A 17,307-nucleotide genomic window follows, 5' to 3' on the forward strand; every position below is an offset into this window, starting at 1 on the left:
TGACTCCTCCAATGGTCCAATTAGTTTTTGTTCCAGTGCTTTATTCATTGCAATTTTTTGCTGCCTAGGTGACTGTCGGTGTCAAAACCGGCGGATCTCGGGTAGGGGGTCCCGAACTGTGCGTCTAGGCGGATGGTAACAGGAGACAAGGGACACGATGTTTTTACCCAGATTCGGGCCCTCTCGGTGGAGGTAAAACCCTACTCCTGCTTGATTAATATTGATGATATGGGTAGTACAAGAGTAGATCTACCACGAGATCAGAGAGGCTAAACCCTAGAAGCAAGCCTATGGTATGATTGTTGTTCGTCCTACGGACTAAAACCCTCTGGTTTATATAGACACCAGAGAGGGTTAGGGTTACACAGAGTCGGTTACAATGGTAGGAGATCTACATATCCGTATCGTCAAGCTTGCCTTCCACGCCAAGGAAAGTCCCATCCGGACATGGGACGAAGTCTTCAATCTTGTATCTTCATAGTCTTGGAGTCCGGCCAAAGATGATAGTTCGGCTATCCGGACACCCCCTAGTCCAGGACTCCCTCAGTAGCCCCTGAGCCAGGCTTCAATGACGATGAGTCCGGCGCACATGTTGTCTTCGGCATTGCAAGGCTGGTTCCTCCTCCGAGTAATTCATAGAAGATTTTGAACACCAGGATAGTGTCCGGCTCTGCAAAATAAGTTCCACATACCACCGTAGAGAGAATAATATTTACACAAGCTCAATCTACTGACGTATTTCACGGCGTGACATCACACCAGGACCAAGCCTTTATTCGAGTTATTTTTACTGTTCCACCTTAGCACGTTTAGCGAAGCGGTTTCCTTCGCACGTCTTGTCAAAGCAGAGATCATGTCCCCTTATTCCGGGATTCTCATCAATACTACCGTGGGTAACCCAACCGCGTCATTGATTGCAGCGCTTGGGAGATAAGCGAGTTTTACCAGGTTGGTGGGGACGCATAGTTTCGTCCGCCCATATATAAGGGGATAAGGATCCACCTTTTTATCTATGCCTTCTTCCTCCTTTGCTTATCCATCTCCACGCACTCGAGCTCCAGCGCTCAAGTCCGCACATCTCGCCTCGACCTTCCCCAGCCATGTCCGGAGTGGGAGGCAAGTGGATGGCCTCCTCCGTCACGGAGGGGCACATCAAAAGGTTGAGGAAAGCCGGATACCTGCACAACGACACTGCGCACCGGCTTCCAGACGAGGGGCAACTCGTCCCCATCCCCAGGCCCCATGAGAGGGTGGTGTTCCTTCCCCATTTTCCTCCGTGGACTGGGCTTCCCACTCCACCCATTTGTCCGGGGGCTCATGTTCTGCTACGTCCTGGATTTCCACGATCTGGCCCCGAATTTCATCCTCAACATCTCAGCGTTTATCGTTGTGTGCGAAGCCTTCCTCCGCATCACACCCCACTTCGGCTTATGGCTGAAGACCTTCAATGTCAAGCCGAAGGTAGTGGGCGGCCAGAAGGCGGAGTGCGGAGGCGCCATGGTGGGCAAGATGCCCAATGTTACATGGCTCGAGGGCGCCTTTGTGGAAACCATCAAAGGGTGGCAATCGGGGTGGTTCTACATCACCGAGCCGCGTGACCCTGAATGGGCAGCGGCCCCCGAATTCAGATCTGGCATCCCCACACGGCTCACCTCCTGGAAAGAGCAGAGCCTGACATGGGGTAGTTTGGAAGAGCTGACCGGACTCCAAACCTGCGTCCAAAACCTCATGAACGAGAAAATCAAGATCGTCAACGCAGTCCAGGTCATGCTCGTCCGCCGGATCCTCCCGTGCCAACAACGGGCTTTCAAATTGTGGGAGTTTGATCCGGCACAGCACCAGACCTTGAGCAGGCTCTTCGACACTACGTACAAAGACGCCTGGAGGGTGCTGTTCAAGGGCGCCGAGGCTCCCGCATCCGCTACCGAAGATCGCGGATTCAGCTCGCAGCGTCATGCTAGCGAGGTTAGCTATTTTACCCTTTACGGGACACTTGCTTTTCATAGTTTGACTCTATGCGGGATCTAAACTCCATTTACCTTTAACAGGCCTGGCAGAAGACGTCCGAGCAGGTTAATTGTGCGGCTCCCTTGCCAGAAGACCCAGCGGATGCCCGATTAATGGGACTGCTGGCTCCGGCGCCTTACGTGGTGCCGGAGAAGAAGGGCAAGAAGAAGGCCACGGGAACTCGGAGGAGTTCCCGGCGCCAGGTGTTATCGGACTCATCGTCCGATGATTCCGAGGCGGACTCCTCCCGTGAAGACGAGGAGGAGAAGAAGGAGGCCTCTCCCCCAGCGGGGGGAGAGAAGAAAAGGAAGGCCTCCCCAACTGGGGAGGCCGTAGGGTCCAAGAAGGGAAGGACCCTTCCTCCGGACTGTTCCGCCAACGCCGACGACGGTGAAGAGGAGTGGCCTTCGAGGGCCAAGCCCCTGGCGAGATCGTAAGTGTCCGGATTCCAGAATAACTCATGATTTTTCTTTCGTCGCATAGTGTCGTCTAATGCCGAATACAACCACGTAGCCCGCCCAAGGACGATCTCCCCGCTTCGTCGAGCGGCTCCCTGGATTCGTCGGATGTGAATAGCACTTCACTTCCGACCGCCTCCACCCCCGTGACGCAGACGACGCTGAGGTGGGGTCCCAGAAGGGGCCCAGCAAGGAGGAGGAGGTCCCAGAGGTGCCGCAGGGCAACCTCCCGGACTTTGGACCGGACTCCGCACCGGAACCTTTAGTGGTTCTGGAGTCCGGCGGGCGGCCCCTTCGTAAGAAGGGCGAGACTGCGACGCCGGTGACCTCCATCCAACCGGAGGCACCGGATAATTTGCCGGAGGCACTCAACGGCGCTTCCATCGACGAGGAGCACCGCACTGTCATGAGTGTGGTGATTCAGAAGGTTCAGTCCGCCAAGAGTGGGCTGACTGAAGCCTGTACCAGCCTTCTAACAGGCTTTGAGGTATGTGATTAAGATATGTAAAATAGTACCGCATAGACAGTAGCCCCTGATGCTCAGTTCGGTGTTCGGAAAGAAAAGCCGAACTAAGGATCTAATAAGATATACGCAGGAGTCTAACATAAGTATGTCAATATGGGAATGCAGGCTGCGCTGCTGACCTCTGCCGCACTGACTGCGGAGGTCAATGTATTGAAGGAGAGCCTCGAGCGGTCCCAGAACGAGCTCGGCCTTGCCAAGAAGCAGCTCGAGGACAAGGAAGGTAAGTAATACCTTATTAAAGTAGTACCTTATAGAAAGGATTTGGTTTCGAAAAAATGACAGGAATAACGTGAGTATTGCAGGGGCCACGAACGAGGTGGCGACCCTGAAGGAAGCGGTGTCCAAGGCCGAAAGCAATGCGGCCGCAGAACGCACCGAGCGAGAGAAGCAGGAGGCGCGGGTGGCAGAGGTACGGCAAGAGCTCCAGGCTCTCATGGAAAAACATGAGAGTTTGGAGCATGACTCGAAGACTCGAGAGTCTGAGCTTGCCTCGGCTCTTGAGAGTGGTGAAGCCGCTAAGGCCGAAGCCCAAAAAGCCCTCCAGGAAATTGAGGCGATAAAAAAGATAGCGGCGGGTAAGGCATTCTTCATGCAAAGAAATCATGTAAAAGTGAATTATCTGTTACTTACCTGAATTCGGAGCTCTCCAGGAGCGTTTGCAGATCTGCCCTGTAGCGTGTCCGATGCTGCCGCGTTCTACCGAGCCGAGGAGGTGAGCTCGATGGAAAAAGTGTTCTGGTCTCAATATGCTGAGGCTGGACATCCGGTGCCCTTGAACGACCAGCTGAAGCAGCTGGTCGAGCTCCACAAGGTGGCCGAACAGGCCATTAAGGGCCTCATAGTTTGACTGTGGCCTAAACAGGCCATGCCTGGGAGCTACTTCGGTCTGGTGCGGCGGCTGGTGGACGCCTGTCCATGGGTTGAAGTCATCAAGCACTCCGTCTGCATTGAAGGTGCCCGTCGGGCCCTTGCCCGCGCTAAAGTGCACTGGGGCAAGATGGACGCCGAGAAGCTTGTGACGGACGCGCCACTGCAGGGCAAGGAGTATTGCATGCCCGATATGTACTATAAGGGTGTCCTGAAGGGTACCCGCCTTATAGCGGGTGAATGCTCCAAAGATGTAATTTTTGAGTAGACTCGCATTTTGTTATCCTGTGCGCTGAAAACTTGTTCATATGCGCTAAGCAACGCTTGTTAATTTAAAATATTACCTTCTGTGCGGCCGTTTATCAAATTTGAGAGATGGCAAGTCGTTAGCTTCAGCCCCCATGCCATGAGTGCTGGGGTGTTTGGGATAAACTTGAGCGCTCTTTTTCCCATTTTTGGGTCCTTCGAGGGAGGCGCTCAACACAACGAACGAGGCAACCGGACTTATAATGCTTGAACACTCCCACTTAGCCATAGAATTCTATAATTTTAAATTTTGGTGAAGCCCCTAGTGTTCGGAAGGCCGAATTCGGGGCGCTATCCATGCCTGGGGCCGGACAAAGCCGGCTCCTCGCTCTAAGCGACATAAGTCTTAGGGACTCGAAAAAACCTTTCGAACAGCAACCGGCTCTCGCCCTATCATGACGGTCAGTTTTAGCTTTCTCCACTGAGGTGCTCAACCCAGCTCAACTGGGGCACAATCGCAGTGGTTCTCCCAGCGCTACCTTAGTTGATATAGCGTAACGTAAGGTACCAAAACATGGGAGCCGGGCAAACCCAACTATTGACCCAAGACATGATTCGGAGCCGATGCATATAATGCTATAAGTTCGGGGTGCCGCACTTGTGAGAGTGTTCGGACTTATCACACCATAATTTGGGGAACTTAAGCCCCTGGTGTATTTGGCCGTACCAAAGCGTACGGATGCAACATGTCATAAGTGAACATGTATAAATAGGAAAAGGAATGCAATAATAGGCAAAAGCGATGCATTGTTTATTCAAAAAATACTGCAATGAAAGTAGAACGATACAAATAGTGCGATAAGCAAGGGATGTGACTATTTAACATGTCCCCCTCCAGGGGTAGGCTGCGGGATGGTATGTAAGACAGGTATAATGCTCATAATAGAGACCACCTGGATACTCGATGTAGCTTTTCTGCTTCCCTGGCTGTTGCATCATGAGTTTGGCAAGTCTAATGTCGGACAGGGCTTCTGGAAAACGGAGTCCTGCGAATAAGAGAAAAAAGGAATGACACAATTGGGAGCCCCTGGTGCGGTTGAGCCGCCCTCCGGGCATGCCATGGTCGTGCCCCTACCCCTATGCCCGTGGTATCTCCAGGGCGTAGTTATGTATGCGTAGTACTGGTCTCGCGATTTCGCGAGGGTTGGGGTTGGGGCCGCATTGCTACGCGTGATCAGAACGCGCCAGGCGGTCTTGTTGTAGGTTACTCCGGGCGCGCTTGACGGTGTCCGGCCGCTTAGCAGCCGGACTCGAGAATTTCCTTAAGAGGCTGCTTTGTACTTCCGCCGCGAGAGCCGCTGTATGCTCCTCCGTTCGGAGAGAGCGTTCGGTGTTTCCGTTGACCGTAATGACTCCTCGAGGGCCTGTCATCTTGAGCTTGAGGTATGCATAGTGCGGCACCGCATTGAACTTTGCAAATGCGGTTCGTCCGAGCAGTGCATGATAGCCACTGCGGAACGGGACTATGTCGAAGATTAACTCCTTGCTTCGGAAGTTATCCGGGGATCCGAAGACCACTTCAAGTGTAACTGAGCCTGTACAATTGGCCTCTACACCTGGTATGATGCCTTTAAAGGTCGTTTTTGTGGGTTTAATCCTTGACGGGTCTATGCCCATCTTGCGCACTGTATCCTGATAAAGCATGTTTAGGCTACTACCGTCGTCCATCAGGACTCTAGTGAGGTGAAATCCGTCGAGGATTGGGTCTAGAACCAATGCGGCGAATCCGCCATGGCGGATGCTAGTGGGGTGGTCCCTTCGATCAAAAGTGATCAGGCATGAGGACCACGGATTGAACATTGGGGCGACTGGCTCCATCGCATATACGTCCCTGAGTGCACACTTCCGCTCCCTTTTGGGTATGTGGGTTGCGTATATCATGTTCACCGTCCGCACTTGTGGGGGGAAACCCTTTTGTCCTCTATTGTTTGGCGGCCGGGTCTCCTCCTTGTCATCGCTATGCAGCCCCTTGTCATTAATTTCGGCAATTAACTTTCCTGCCTGCTTGAACACCCAACAATCCCTGTTGGTGTGATTGGCTGGGTTTTCAGGGGTGCCGTGTATCTGGCACAAGCGATCGAATATTTGGTCCAAATTGGACGGGCCTGGAGTATTTCTTTTGAATGGATTTTTCCGCTGACCGGGTTTAGAGCCTCTGAATCCGGCATTGACTGCCGTATCTTCAGTATTATCACCATTAAAGCGGCGCTTGTGCTTATTATGACGCGACCTGCCATTGCTGCCCTTGGTATCCGAACTACCAGAGTTTTTGGTCAGGTTGTTACTGCAAGCTAGCCAGCTGTCCTCTCCCGCGCAGAAGCGGGTCATGAGTGATGTGAGGGCTGCCATGGATTTCGGCTTTTCTTGTCCTAGGTGCCGGGCAAGCCACTCGTCGCGGATGTTATGTTTGAAGGCTGCAAGGGCCTCTGCATCCGGACAATCGACAATTTGATTTCTCTTGGTTAAGAACCGTGTCCAGAATTGTCTGGCCGATTCGTCTGGATGCTGAATTATGTGGCTTAGGTCATCGGCGTCTGGTGGTCGCACATATGTGCCCTGGAAGTTATCAAGGAATGTGGCTTCCAGGTCTTCCCAACACCCAATTGATTCTGCTGGCAAGCTGTTGAGCTAATGCCGAGCTGGTCCTTTAAGCTTGACTGGGAGGTATTTGATGGCGTGTAGATCATCACCGCGGGCCATGTGGATGTGAAGGAGATAGTCTTCGATCCAAACCGCAGGATCTGTTGTGCCATCGTATGATTCAATGTTTACGGGTTTGAAACCCTCGGGGATTTGATGATCCATAACTTCGTCTGTGAAGCATAGTGGGTGTGCGGCGCTTCTGTATTGGGCTATATCACGACGCAGCTCAAACGAGCTTTGTCTACTGTGTTCGGCCCAGCCGGCATTGCTGTATCCGGCGTGACGGTTGTCGTCACGTATCGTGGGGGCACCCATGCGATCCGTAGATCGATCTTGTTTGTCTTGCCTTATCCTCCAATATGTCTCGTAAGTCTGGCGCATTACCCCGTGGCTTTGTACTTTTCGAGCGATGCCGGGGTGCGGCTTTAGTGGAGGGCCTAGAGGCCTCTCTGTCGCGGCCACGAGGTGGCCGGTCGGCCGTATTGTGCGCTGGTGATGTAGGTTTATGTGCTTCCTCCTCTAATTGGGGTAGCAACTTGCGTTTTGGGTAGCATTTGGAGGGGCGTTCGAGTTCATACTCTTCGGCCGCAAGGACTTCAGTCCATCTGTCGGTTAGCAAGTCTTGGTCAGCTCTAAGCTGTTGCTGCTTTTTCTTGAGGCTGCTTGCCGTGGCCATAAACCTGCGTTTGAAACTCTCTTGTTCGACGGGATCCTCAGGCACGACAAATTCGTCGTCGTCGAGGCTTGCCTCGTCTCTGGAGGGAGGCAGATAATTATCGTCCTCTACCTCTCTGTCTACCGCTCTCTCATGAGGGTTGGCTTCTCCATCCTCCTGCGCTGAATCCTGCTGGAGGGGGTTGTCTTCGGCACTGTCCGGGGTGTTTTTTTTTGACACCTGAAACAGTAGGAGAGGCTCCTACTGTGTATATTAATTAAAGTATCAAAAAGGTTTTTACAAGATCATAACCTTACATCCATGGCCATGATTCAAAAACAGAGTATTAAGAAGTGTGAGCAAAGTACTAGACTACCCTACGGATGTACAAAAGACTCTAGGAAAGATGTGATAAACCCTCTGTGTCTCTCCTTGGCCCTATAAATAAGGAGAGAGAAGTCTTCTCTTAACCTTGCTGCCCACAAGCTGATAGAGGGAGCAATGCCTCGAAAGTGTTTATTATTCCTTTCTTTCCACAGGCTCCAAGAGGCATATAGGAATATTTCCATGAACAATGGGTTGTTCCAAGCAGTTTTGGCTTCTTGAATCCAGAATAGTCTATCCTCTCATGTAGTCCATTGGATGTGCAAAGCGTCCCAACAAGACTTGCTGAATGGGCAATGAAAGATCATATGCTCAAGTGTTTCTCCATCATCACTGTCCGGGTGTTATTATCTCCCGTCCCGGAATCACCTATTTTGCTGTGGCGGGATTTAGAGCGGTGCCGCTGACGCCGACGCTTAGGCTGTTTCTTGGAGGGGTCGTCCTCCGTTGTTCCATCGCCATTCCCATCTTTTGGGATGTCCACCATGTAAATGTCGTATGACGAGGTGGCCTTCCAGTGCCCTGTAGGTGCTGGTTCTTGGTCGTCTCCTGCATCGTCGTCCATACCGTTGATGTCTTCGGAGTCGAAGTCTAGCATGTCGGTTAAGTCATCGACAGTGGCTACGAAGTGGGTGGTGGGTGGGCTTTGAATTTCTTCGTCGTCCGCATCCCAACCGTCCTGACCATAATCCGGCCAAGGCTCTCCTGATAAAGAGAGACACTTTAGTGAATTCAGGATATCACCCAAGGGCGAGTGCTGAAAGATGTCTGCAGCAGTGAACTCCATGATCAGCGCCGAATCGGATTCGATTGGTAGGGGCACGGAAGGTTCGGAGTCTGGAAAGGAGTCCGACACCTTAGAGTCACGGGCTTCGCAAAGGACAGGGTTGGTATTCGGCTCCATCACCGTAGAGGTAGCAGCCCCCGAGGCGGTGTCCAGCCACCTGTCCTGGATTGGCGCAGTCGGCTCTGAGCTAAGGGTCGGAGCAGATACTTGTGCGGCCTCCAGGGCACTGTCCGGTGGTAGAGCTAGATCATGCCCATCATAACAGTGCGGTGCGCTTGGCTGTGGCTTGAACCCGTCGAAGATCAAGTCTCCGCGGACGTCAGCCGTATAGTTCAAACTTCCAAATCTGACCTGATGGCCAAGGGCGTAGCTTTCGATCTGCTCCAGATGGCCAAGTGAATTGGCCCGCAGTGCAAAGCCGCCGAATATGAAGATCTGTCCAGGGAGAAAAGTCTCACCCTGGACCGCGTCGTTGTTGATGATCGAAGGAGCCATCGGGCCTATAGGTGACGACACAGAGGAACTCTCAATGAAAGCACCAATGTCGGTGTCAAAACTGGCGGATCTCGGGTAGGGGGTCCCAAACTGTGTGTCTAGGCGGATGGTAACAGGAGACAAGGGACACGATGTTTTTACCCAGGTTCGGGCCCTCTCGGTGGACGTAAAACCCTACTTCTGGTAGATTAATATTGATGATATGGGTAGTACAAGAGTAGATCTACCACGAGATCAAAGAGGCTAAACCCTAGAAGCTAGCCTATGGTATGATTGTTGTTCGTCCTACGGACTAAAACCCTCCGGTTTATATAGACACCAGAGAGGGTTAGGGTTACACAGAGTCGGTTACAATGGTAGGAGATCTACATATCCGTATCGCCAAGCTTGCCTTCCACGCCAAGGAAAGTCCCATCCGGACACGGGACGAAGTCTTCAATCTTGTATCTTCATAGTCTTGGAGTCCGGCCAAAGATGATAGTTTGGCTATCCGGACACCCCCTAGTCCAGGACTCCCTCAGTGACCCTGTTCTTGAGCTTGCATGTCAAATTTATATGGTCCCAAGTAATTCTAATGCATGATATAGGCTCTAGGCACTTGTGGGAGTAGCTGCTATCAGTTTTCTTGAGTTTGATTGACTTTTGTTATGAGTTACTAAAATTTCAGAAATTTTTCAAAGGAAGAAATATGTCTAGGAAAATGTACCAAGGTGGTTCTTCAAGAAAGAAAGCACCCATGCGCGCAATGCATGAGTAAGATGATGAACCACCAAGGGAAGCTGACGTGTGGCCTTGTGAATGGCCGTCAGAAGAATTTATGGTCAATGCAGGCATCAAGGATGAATTTGATGCATATGTGCATAGTGCCGATCTTGAGGACTTCATGCAAGATAAGTGTCCTCAGTACTATTATTTGACTGATTCATTTGTGAGAAGGTTTAAATTTACATCTTCGCGTAATTCTGGAAGTGTCATGTTTGATATTTATGATCAATCATATACCATGGACCTAGAAGATTTCACTACTGCTTGCAAACTCCCGCAGTGGGGTAGTGTTAATGAACCCCGTAAATCTAAATATAAAGACTTTCTTGCTAGTATCAATGTGGGAGAATTTAGAGATATAGCGCAAGCTACCATAGGGAGCATTCATTTTCCTGCTATACATTATTTTGCTCTCTTCATTGATAGATGCATTAACGGTAAGGATGAAGCATGTCACATGTGTGTTCTTGATCTTTGTGTTCTCAAGAGTGTTGTATTAGGTAATAAATATTACAACTTGGGGGCAATTGTTGCATGTAGGTTGCATAATAATGGTTTATTTGGAGATTTGTTTGGAGGAATTTATGCGACCCGTGTTGCTAATTATCTTGGTATACCTCCACGTGAGGGTGATATAGAGTTTCCTCCCGCTTATTTATATTATAATGCTATGGTCAGTTATCATTTTCTTGAGAGGAATGAACAATTCCTCCAGTATCGACTAATCTTTGACAGACGTCACGCTGTCCATGTTACTCTCCCTGCTCCTGCCCTTTTTGATTACCAGGCAAAAAGAAGATATGTTGTAACAAGGGAGGAGGCAACCGAATATGAGAGGAGGACGGAAGCAGCTCGCTGCCATGCCACAGCTCAGGAGGCATTGGCTTCTGCATCTCAGTACGACCCCAGTTACAACTTCGGATATCAGTCGGGCTACCCATGGCCATATACCAACTTAGTCCAAAAGCCTAAGCTTGGGGGAGTACGTATTTCTCACTGACATTACATTCATGTTCACACACTAACTCTAGTTGTCGGTGCTCATACTTTTTCATTGTACTATCCATGCTAGTTTAATTTCTTTTTCTAGCTTTCTTCTTGTGTGTTTGATAAACCTTAAGAAAAAAACCAAAAAATTAGTTAGTCTAATTTCCATGCTTATAGTAGTAATTAAAAGAAAACCCAAAAAGATTTCTCATTCTTCTTTTACTTGTTGGGAGCTTTCCCGTGTAAATAGTTTTATTTCTTTTCTTTCCTTTGGGGGTCGAGAGGAGTAGACCATAATGAAAATGTTTAGTGGCTCTCATATGCATGGTTGTTGATTTAACCAAGAGCTCATATTACCTTGTCTTCTCCCTTGAATTGAATGCTTCTAGATTCCAGCTTAGTCCAATGCACGTGCACTATTATTATTATCCACACCGTTCGGTCGTGCAAGTGAAAGACAATAATGACGATATATGATGGACCGATCGAGATGAAAGAAGCTGGTATGAACTCGATCTCTCTTGTTTTTGTAGATATGAGGAGTTCATTGTTCCTGATTCAGCCTATTATGAATAAACATGTTTGCAATGACAATTAGAGATTATAGTTGCTTATGCCATACTTAATTAGCTAGGAGCTTATAATGGTTTACCTTGCGTGCCAACATTCTGTTAAAATGGTTGTGATGTGGTATGATAGGGTGGTATCCTCCTTTGAATGAATTGAGTGACTTGACTTGGCACATGTTCACTCATGTAGTTGAAACAAAATCAACATAGCCTTCATGATATTTATGTTCATGGTGGATTATATCCTACTCATGCTTGCACTCGGTGTTGATTAATTTTAATGCATGTTCATGACTGTTGTCGCTCTCTCAGTTGGTTGCTTCCCAGTCTTTTGCTAGCCTTCACCTGTACTAAGGGGGAATACTGCTTGTGCATCCAAACTCCATAAACCCCAAAGTTATTCCATATGAGTCCACCATACCTTCCTATGTGCGGTATTTACCTGCCGTTCCAAGTAAATTTGTAAGTGCCAAACTCCAAAACTTCAAATGAAATTCTATTTTGTATGCTCGAGCAGCTCCTGTATCAACTAGGGCTGTCTGTATTTTCCATGCTAGGTGGGTTATTCTCAAGAGGAGTGGACTCTGCTCCTCATTCACGAGAAAATTGCTGGTAACTGGGATGCCCAGTCCCATGATCAAAAGATCAAATCAAACCAAAATAATTAAACAAAACTCCCCCAGGATTGTTGCTAGTTGGAGGCACCCGTTGTTTTGGGCAAGCCATGGATTGATGCTTGTGGTGGTGGGGGAGTCTAAACTTTACCATTCTGTTTGGGAACCGCCTATAATGTGTGTAGCATGGAAGATATCAAGATCTCATAGTTGTTATGTTGACAGTGAAAGTAAACCTCTCAAAATGTTATTCATCTCTATTTTAAAATCGAGCTCTCACACCTCTACAAATCCCTGCTTCCCTCTGCGACGGGCCTATATATTTAATTTTATGTTGAGTCATCACCCTCTTATTAAAAAGCACCCACTGGAGAGCACCGCTGTCATTTGCATGCATTACTATTAGGTTATATTGGGTATGACTTGACTGGATCTCTTTTACCATGAATTACAATGTTTAGTCAGTCCTTGATCATTAAAGGTGCTCTGCATTTATGTTTTGCGGTCTCAGAAAGGGCTAGCGAGATACCATCTTGTCATATCATATTATGATTGTTTTGAGAAAGTGTTGCCATCCGAGTTTTATTATTATTGCTCGCTAGTTGATTATGCCATTGATATGAGAAAACATGAGACCTAAGTGTTATTGTGAATATGGTTAGTTCATAATCTTTGTTGAAAACTGGAATGCTGGCTTTACATATTTAAAACTACAAGAGCAAACAGGGTTTGTAAAAGTTTTTCTTTATCACTTTCAGTTTATCAACGGAATTGCTTGAGGACAAGCAAAGGTTTAAGCTTGGGGAGTTGATACGTCTCCATCGTATCTACTTTTCCAAACACTTTTGCCCTTGTTTTGGACTCTAATTTGCATGATTTGAGTGATACTAACCCGGACTGACGATGTTTCCAGCAGAACTACCATGGTGTTATTTTTGTGCAGAAATAAAAGTTCTCGGAATGACCTGAAAATCCACGGAGCAACTTTTTAGAATTAATTAAAAATACTAGCGAAACAATTAGTGTCAGGGGGCCCACACCCTGTCCACGAGGGTGTTACCTCGTGGCCCCCCTGGACGTCCACCGACCTCAACTCCAACTCCATATATTTTCTTTCCAGAGAAAAAAATCAGAGAAAAAGTTTGATCACGTTTTACGATATGAAGCCGCCCCCAAGCCCTAATCTCTCTCGGGAGGGCTGATCTGGAGTCCGTTCGGGGCTCCGGAGAGGGGGATTCGTCGCCGTTGTCATCATCAACCATCCTGCATTACCAATTTCATGATGCTCACCGCCGTCCTCAGTAATTCCATCATAGGCTCCCTGGACGGTGATGGGTTGGATGATATTTACCATGTAATCAAGTTAGTTTTGTTAGGGTTTGATCCCTATTATCCACTATGTTCTGAGATTGATGTTGCTATGACTTTGCTATGCTTAATGCTTATCACTAGGGCCCGAGTGCCATGATTTCAGATCTGAACCTATTATGTTTTCATAAATATATGTGAGTTCTTGATCCTATCTTGCATGTCTATAGTCACCTATTATGTGTTATGATCCAACAACCCCAAAGTGACAACAATTGGGATACTTCTCGGTGATGACCGTAGTTTGAGGAGTTCATGTATTCACTAAGTGCTAATGCTTTGGTCCGGTACTCTATTAAATGGAGGCCTTAATATCCCTTAGTTTCCATTAGGACCCCGCTGCCATGGGAGGGTAGGACAAAAGATGTCATGCAAGTTCTTTTCCATAAGCACGTATGACTATATTCGGAATACATGCCTACATTACATTGATGAATTGGAGCTAGTTCTATGTCACCCTATGTTATAACTATTACATGAGGAATACCATCCGACACAATTATCCTTCACTGATCCAATGCCTATGAGCTTTTCACATATTGTGCTTTGCTTATTTGCTTTACCGTTGCTACTTTTACAACTACTACAAAACTGCTATCGTTACTTTTGCTACTGTTACCATTACTATCATACTACTTTGCTACTAAACACCTTGCTGCAGATACTAAGTTATCCAGGTGTGGTTGAATTGACAACTCAACTGCTAATACTTGAGAATATTCTTTGGCTCCCCTTGTGTCGAATCCATAAATTTAGGTTGAATACTCTACCCTCAAAAACTGTTGCGATCCCCTATACTTGTGGGTTATCAGCAGGCTACGCGTTACTGAACCCGAGCGATCGATCGATCCTTGCTATTAACTGAAACCGAGTGATTCCTTCGCTACTGCTGCTAACTGAAGCCGATCGATGCTGCCTCTGGATGAACAGTGAGCATTGTCTGGCGGTTTGGATGAACAGTTCCTGGTGGGGGTATGATGAACAGGACCCCGTGGTAGTAGAGGCCGTTGCCGCTGGATGAACAGTACCCCGATCAATCGAGCCGGTGGATGAACAGGACCCCGTGGAGGGCTGGTTGAAAGTAGCCGGTTGAGGGCTGGTTGAACAGTAGCCGGTGGAGGGCTAGATGAACAGTAGCCCGTGGAGGGGTGGTTGAACAGGACCCCGTGGAGAGGGCTAGTTGAACAATTGCCGGTGGAGGAGCGGTGGAGGTTGGATGAACAGGAGCCCGTGGATGAACAGTCGCAGGTGGAGGCTGGAGGAGGTCGACGGTGGATGAACAGGAGCGCGTGGAGGCAGTCGACGGTGGACGAACAGTAGCCCGTGGAGGCAGTCGATGGTAGACGAACAGTAGCCCGTGGAGGCAGTCGATGGTGGAGATGAACAGTATCCCGTGTAGTCCTGTTTTGCGGTAGCCACACCCCTCCCATTCAACAGGACCCCGTTTCCTCCGTTTTGCGGTACACTAGCCCCTCCCAATGAACAGGATCCCATTTCGATCGCGGTTGGTCAAACACAAGGCCGTTTCCTCTGTTCTGCGGTACACCAGGCCTCGTTTCCATCATTGGTTCCGTCCAAGCCAGTTGGCTCCCGATGAACAGCACGCGTTCTGTTGCCTCCCCATGAACACGACGCATTCTGTTACCTCCCCATGAACACGACGACGACGCAGTTTCTCCGTTTTGACCCAGCCATGTACACGAGCCCTGGCCGTACGTATGCGCGAGTAGGCATTCGAGACCCCACCCGTATGTACGTACGTGGTGGTATTTTCTTTCTTGTACCCTGGTCGTTGTACGTACGTGTACATGCTACGTGTGCGCCTCTACTACGACACGTGCGCGCCTCTACATTGACCACTATGTACGTACATGTTCGCGCCCAGAATGACAACGCTACGTACGCTTCGACCATGTGGGTCCCGACTGTCGGGCACTTCCTTCCATGCGAAGATGTAGCTGGTGGGTCCCAGAAGTTAGGGGAAACGTTTTTTTTCACGAAATACGGTGGCCCGTCCGGTGGGTCCCTGCTGTCAGGTGGAGGAATCATTATTTTTCGCGTAATAAGGAGGCACTTCCTTGCTGTGGTCGTGGACCCAGCTGTCAGCCTCTCCATGTACAGTACTCTTCCGATGGAAGTCGTTCCTTGACCACATTGACCACGCCGCGCCGAGAGCACCAGGGCGGTGTGAGGGAGTCCTGGATTAAGGGTTCCTCGGGCGTCCGACTGGTTAGCCATGGGCCGGACTAATTTGTTGTGAAGATACGAAGACCGAAGACTGTACCCGTGTCTGGATGGGACTCTCCTTGGCGTGGAAGGCAAGCTTGGCGACCGAATATGCGGATTCCTTTCCTTTGTAACCGACCTTGTGTAACCCTAGTTCCTCCCAGTGTCTATATAAACTGGAGGACTTAGTCCGGAAAGTATATATACTCATTACCATAGTCATACATGCTAGACTTCTAGGGTTTAGCCATCTCGATCTCGTGGTAGATCAACTCTTGTAATACTCATATTCATCAAGATCAATCAAGAAGGAAGTAGGGTATTACCTCCATAGAGAGGGCCCGAACCTGGGTAAACATCGTGTCCCCTGTGTCCTGTTACCATCGAACTTAGACGCATAGTTCAGGACCCCCTACCCGATATCCGCCGGTTTTGACACCGACATTGCCGATGGAAGCCGTTCCTTGACCATGTTGACCACGCCGCACCGAGAGAACCAGGGCGGTGGATGACGGCGAGGCCTAGGAAGGGGATGACACGGAGCCGGGGAAGACGCGACAGTGGATGCCCACGCGTAGAGGAGTATGAGGGTTCAGTAGTTTGCTGCATTGTGAGGCTACCATCGCTGTGGAATAACAGGGGTGTGGGTGAGTAGATAGATAGCTTGGCCAGCGGTGGGAGTATTAGGGAGCGGTGAGGCCTCCGCGGCATTGCAGCCAGCCACAGAAGGCAGGAGCACGAGGCACGACCGGCGCTGGTTTGGGCGGCTGGAGCAAGAAGACCAGAGGTTGAAGAAGCACTACGTCCATTAGATGGATATCGTATGGTCACTAGAGCTAGAATCGTGCATATTGACTAAGTTGACAAAGCCCTCCGCCCCCGTGAACTTAGTAGGCCCACAAGTTAGCCTGCCACTATACTGGGTCCCAGCTAGCAGGAGGAGTATTCATTTTTTTGTGCGTAATAAGGAGGCACTTCCTTGCGTGCGAAGATATAGCTGGTGGGTCCGAGCTGTCAGCGGTGGTAATGTTTTTTTTATGAAATATAGAGGCCCTTTTGGTGGGTCCAAGATGTCAGGTGGAGGAATCATTATTTTGCGCGTAATAAGGAGGCATTTCCTTGCGTGTGGTCCCAGATGTCAGCCTCTCCACGTACAGTCCACTTCAGATGCATGTAGGTTTTTGACGATGTTGACCAGGCCGCGCTGAGAGCACCAGGGCAGTAGACGACGACGAGGCCTAGGAAGTGAACGACACAGAGCCAGGGAAGACTCGACAGTTGTTTCCCACGCGGAGGGGAGTACGACTGTACGAGGGTTTACTAGTTCGTCTGCAATCGCCGGAGAATAACAGCAGGTGTTGGTGAGTAGAGGGATGGCTAGGCCAGCGATGGGAGTACGATGGGGCAGTGAGGCCTGCGTGCCAGCACAGCCGGCCACGGGGAGGAGGGAGGAGGCAGTCCCGCCAGTGCTTGTTTGAGCTGCTAGAGCAGGAAGACCAGAGATTGAAGAAGCATGACGGCCAAGATACGTCCATTTTGCATCATGCTTTTATATCGATATTTATTGCATTATGGGCTGTTAATACACGTTATGTCACAATACTTATGGCTATTCTCTCTTATTTTATAAGGTTTATCATGAAGAGGGAG

The sequence above is a fragment of the Triticum dicoccoides genome, chromosome 6B, assembly GCF_002162155.2.
Source record: "Triticum dicoccoides isolate Atlit2015 ecotype Zavitan chromosome 6B, WEW_v2.0, whole genome shotgun sequence".
In the NCBI taxonomy this organism is placed as follows: domain Eukaryota; kingdom Viridiplantae; phylum Streptophyta; class Magnoliopsida; order Poales; family Poaceae; genus Triticum; species Triticum dicoccoides.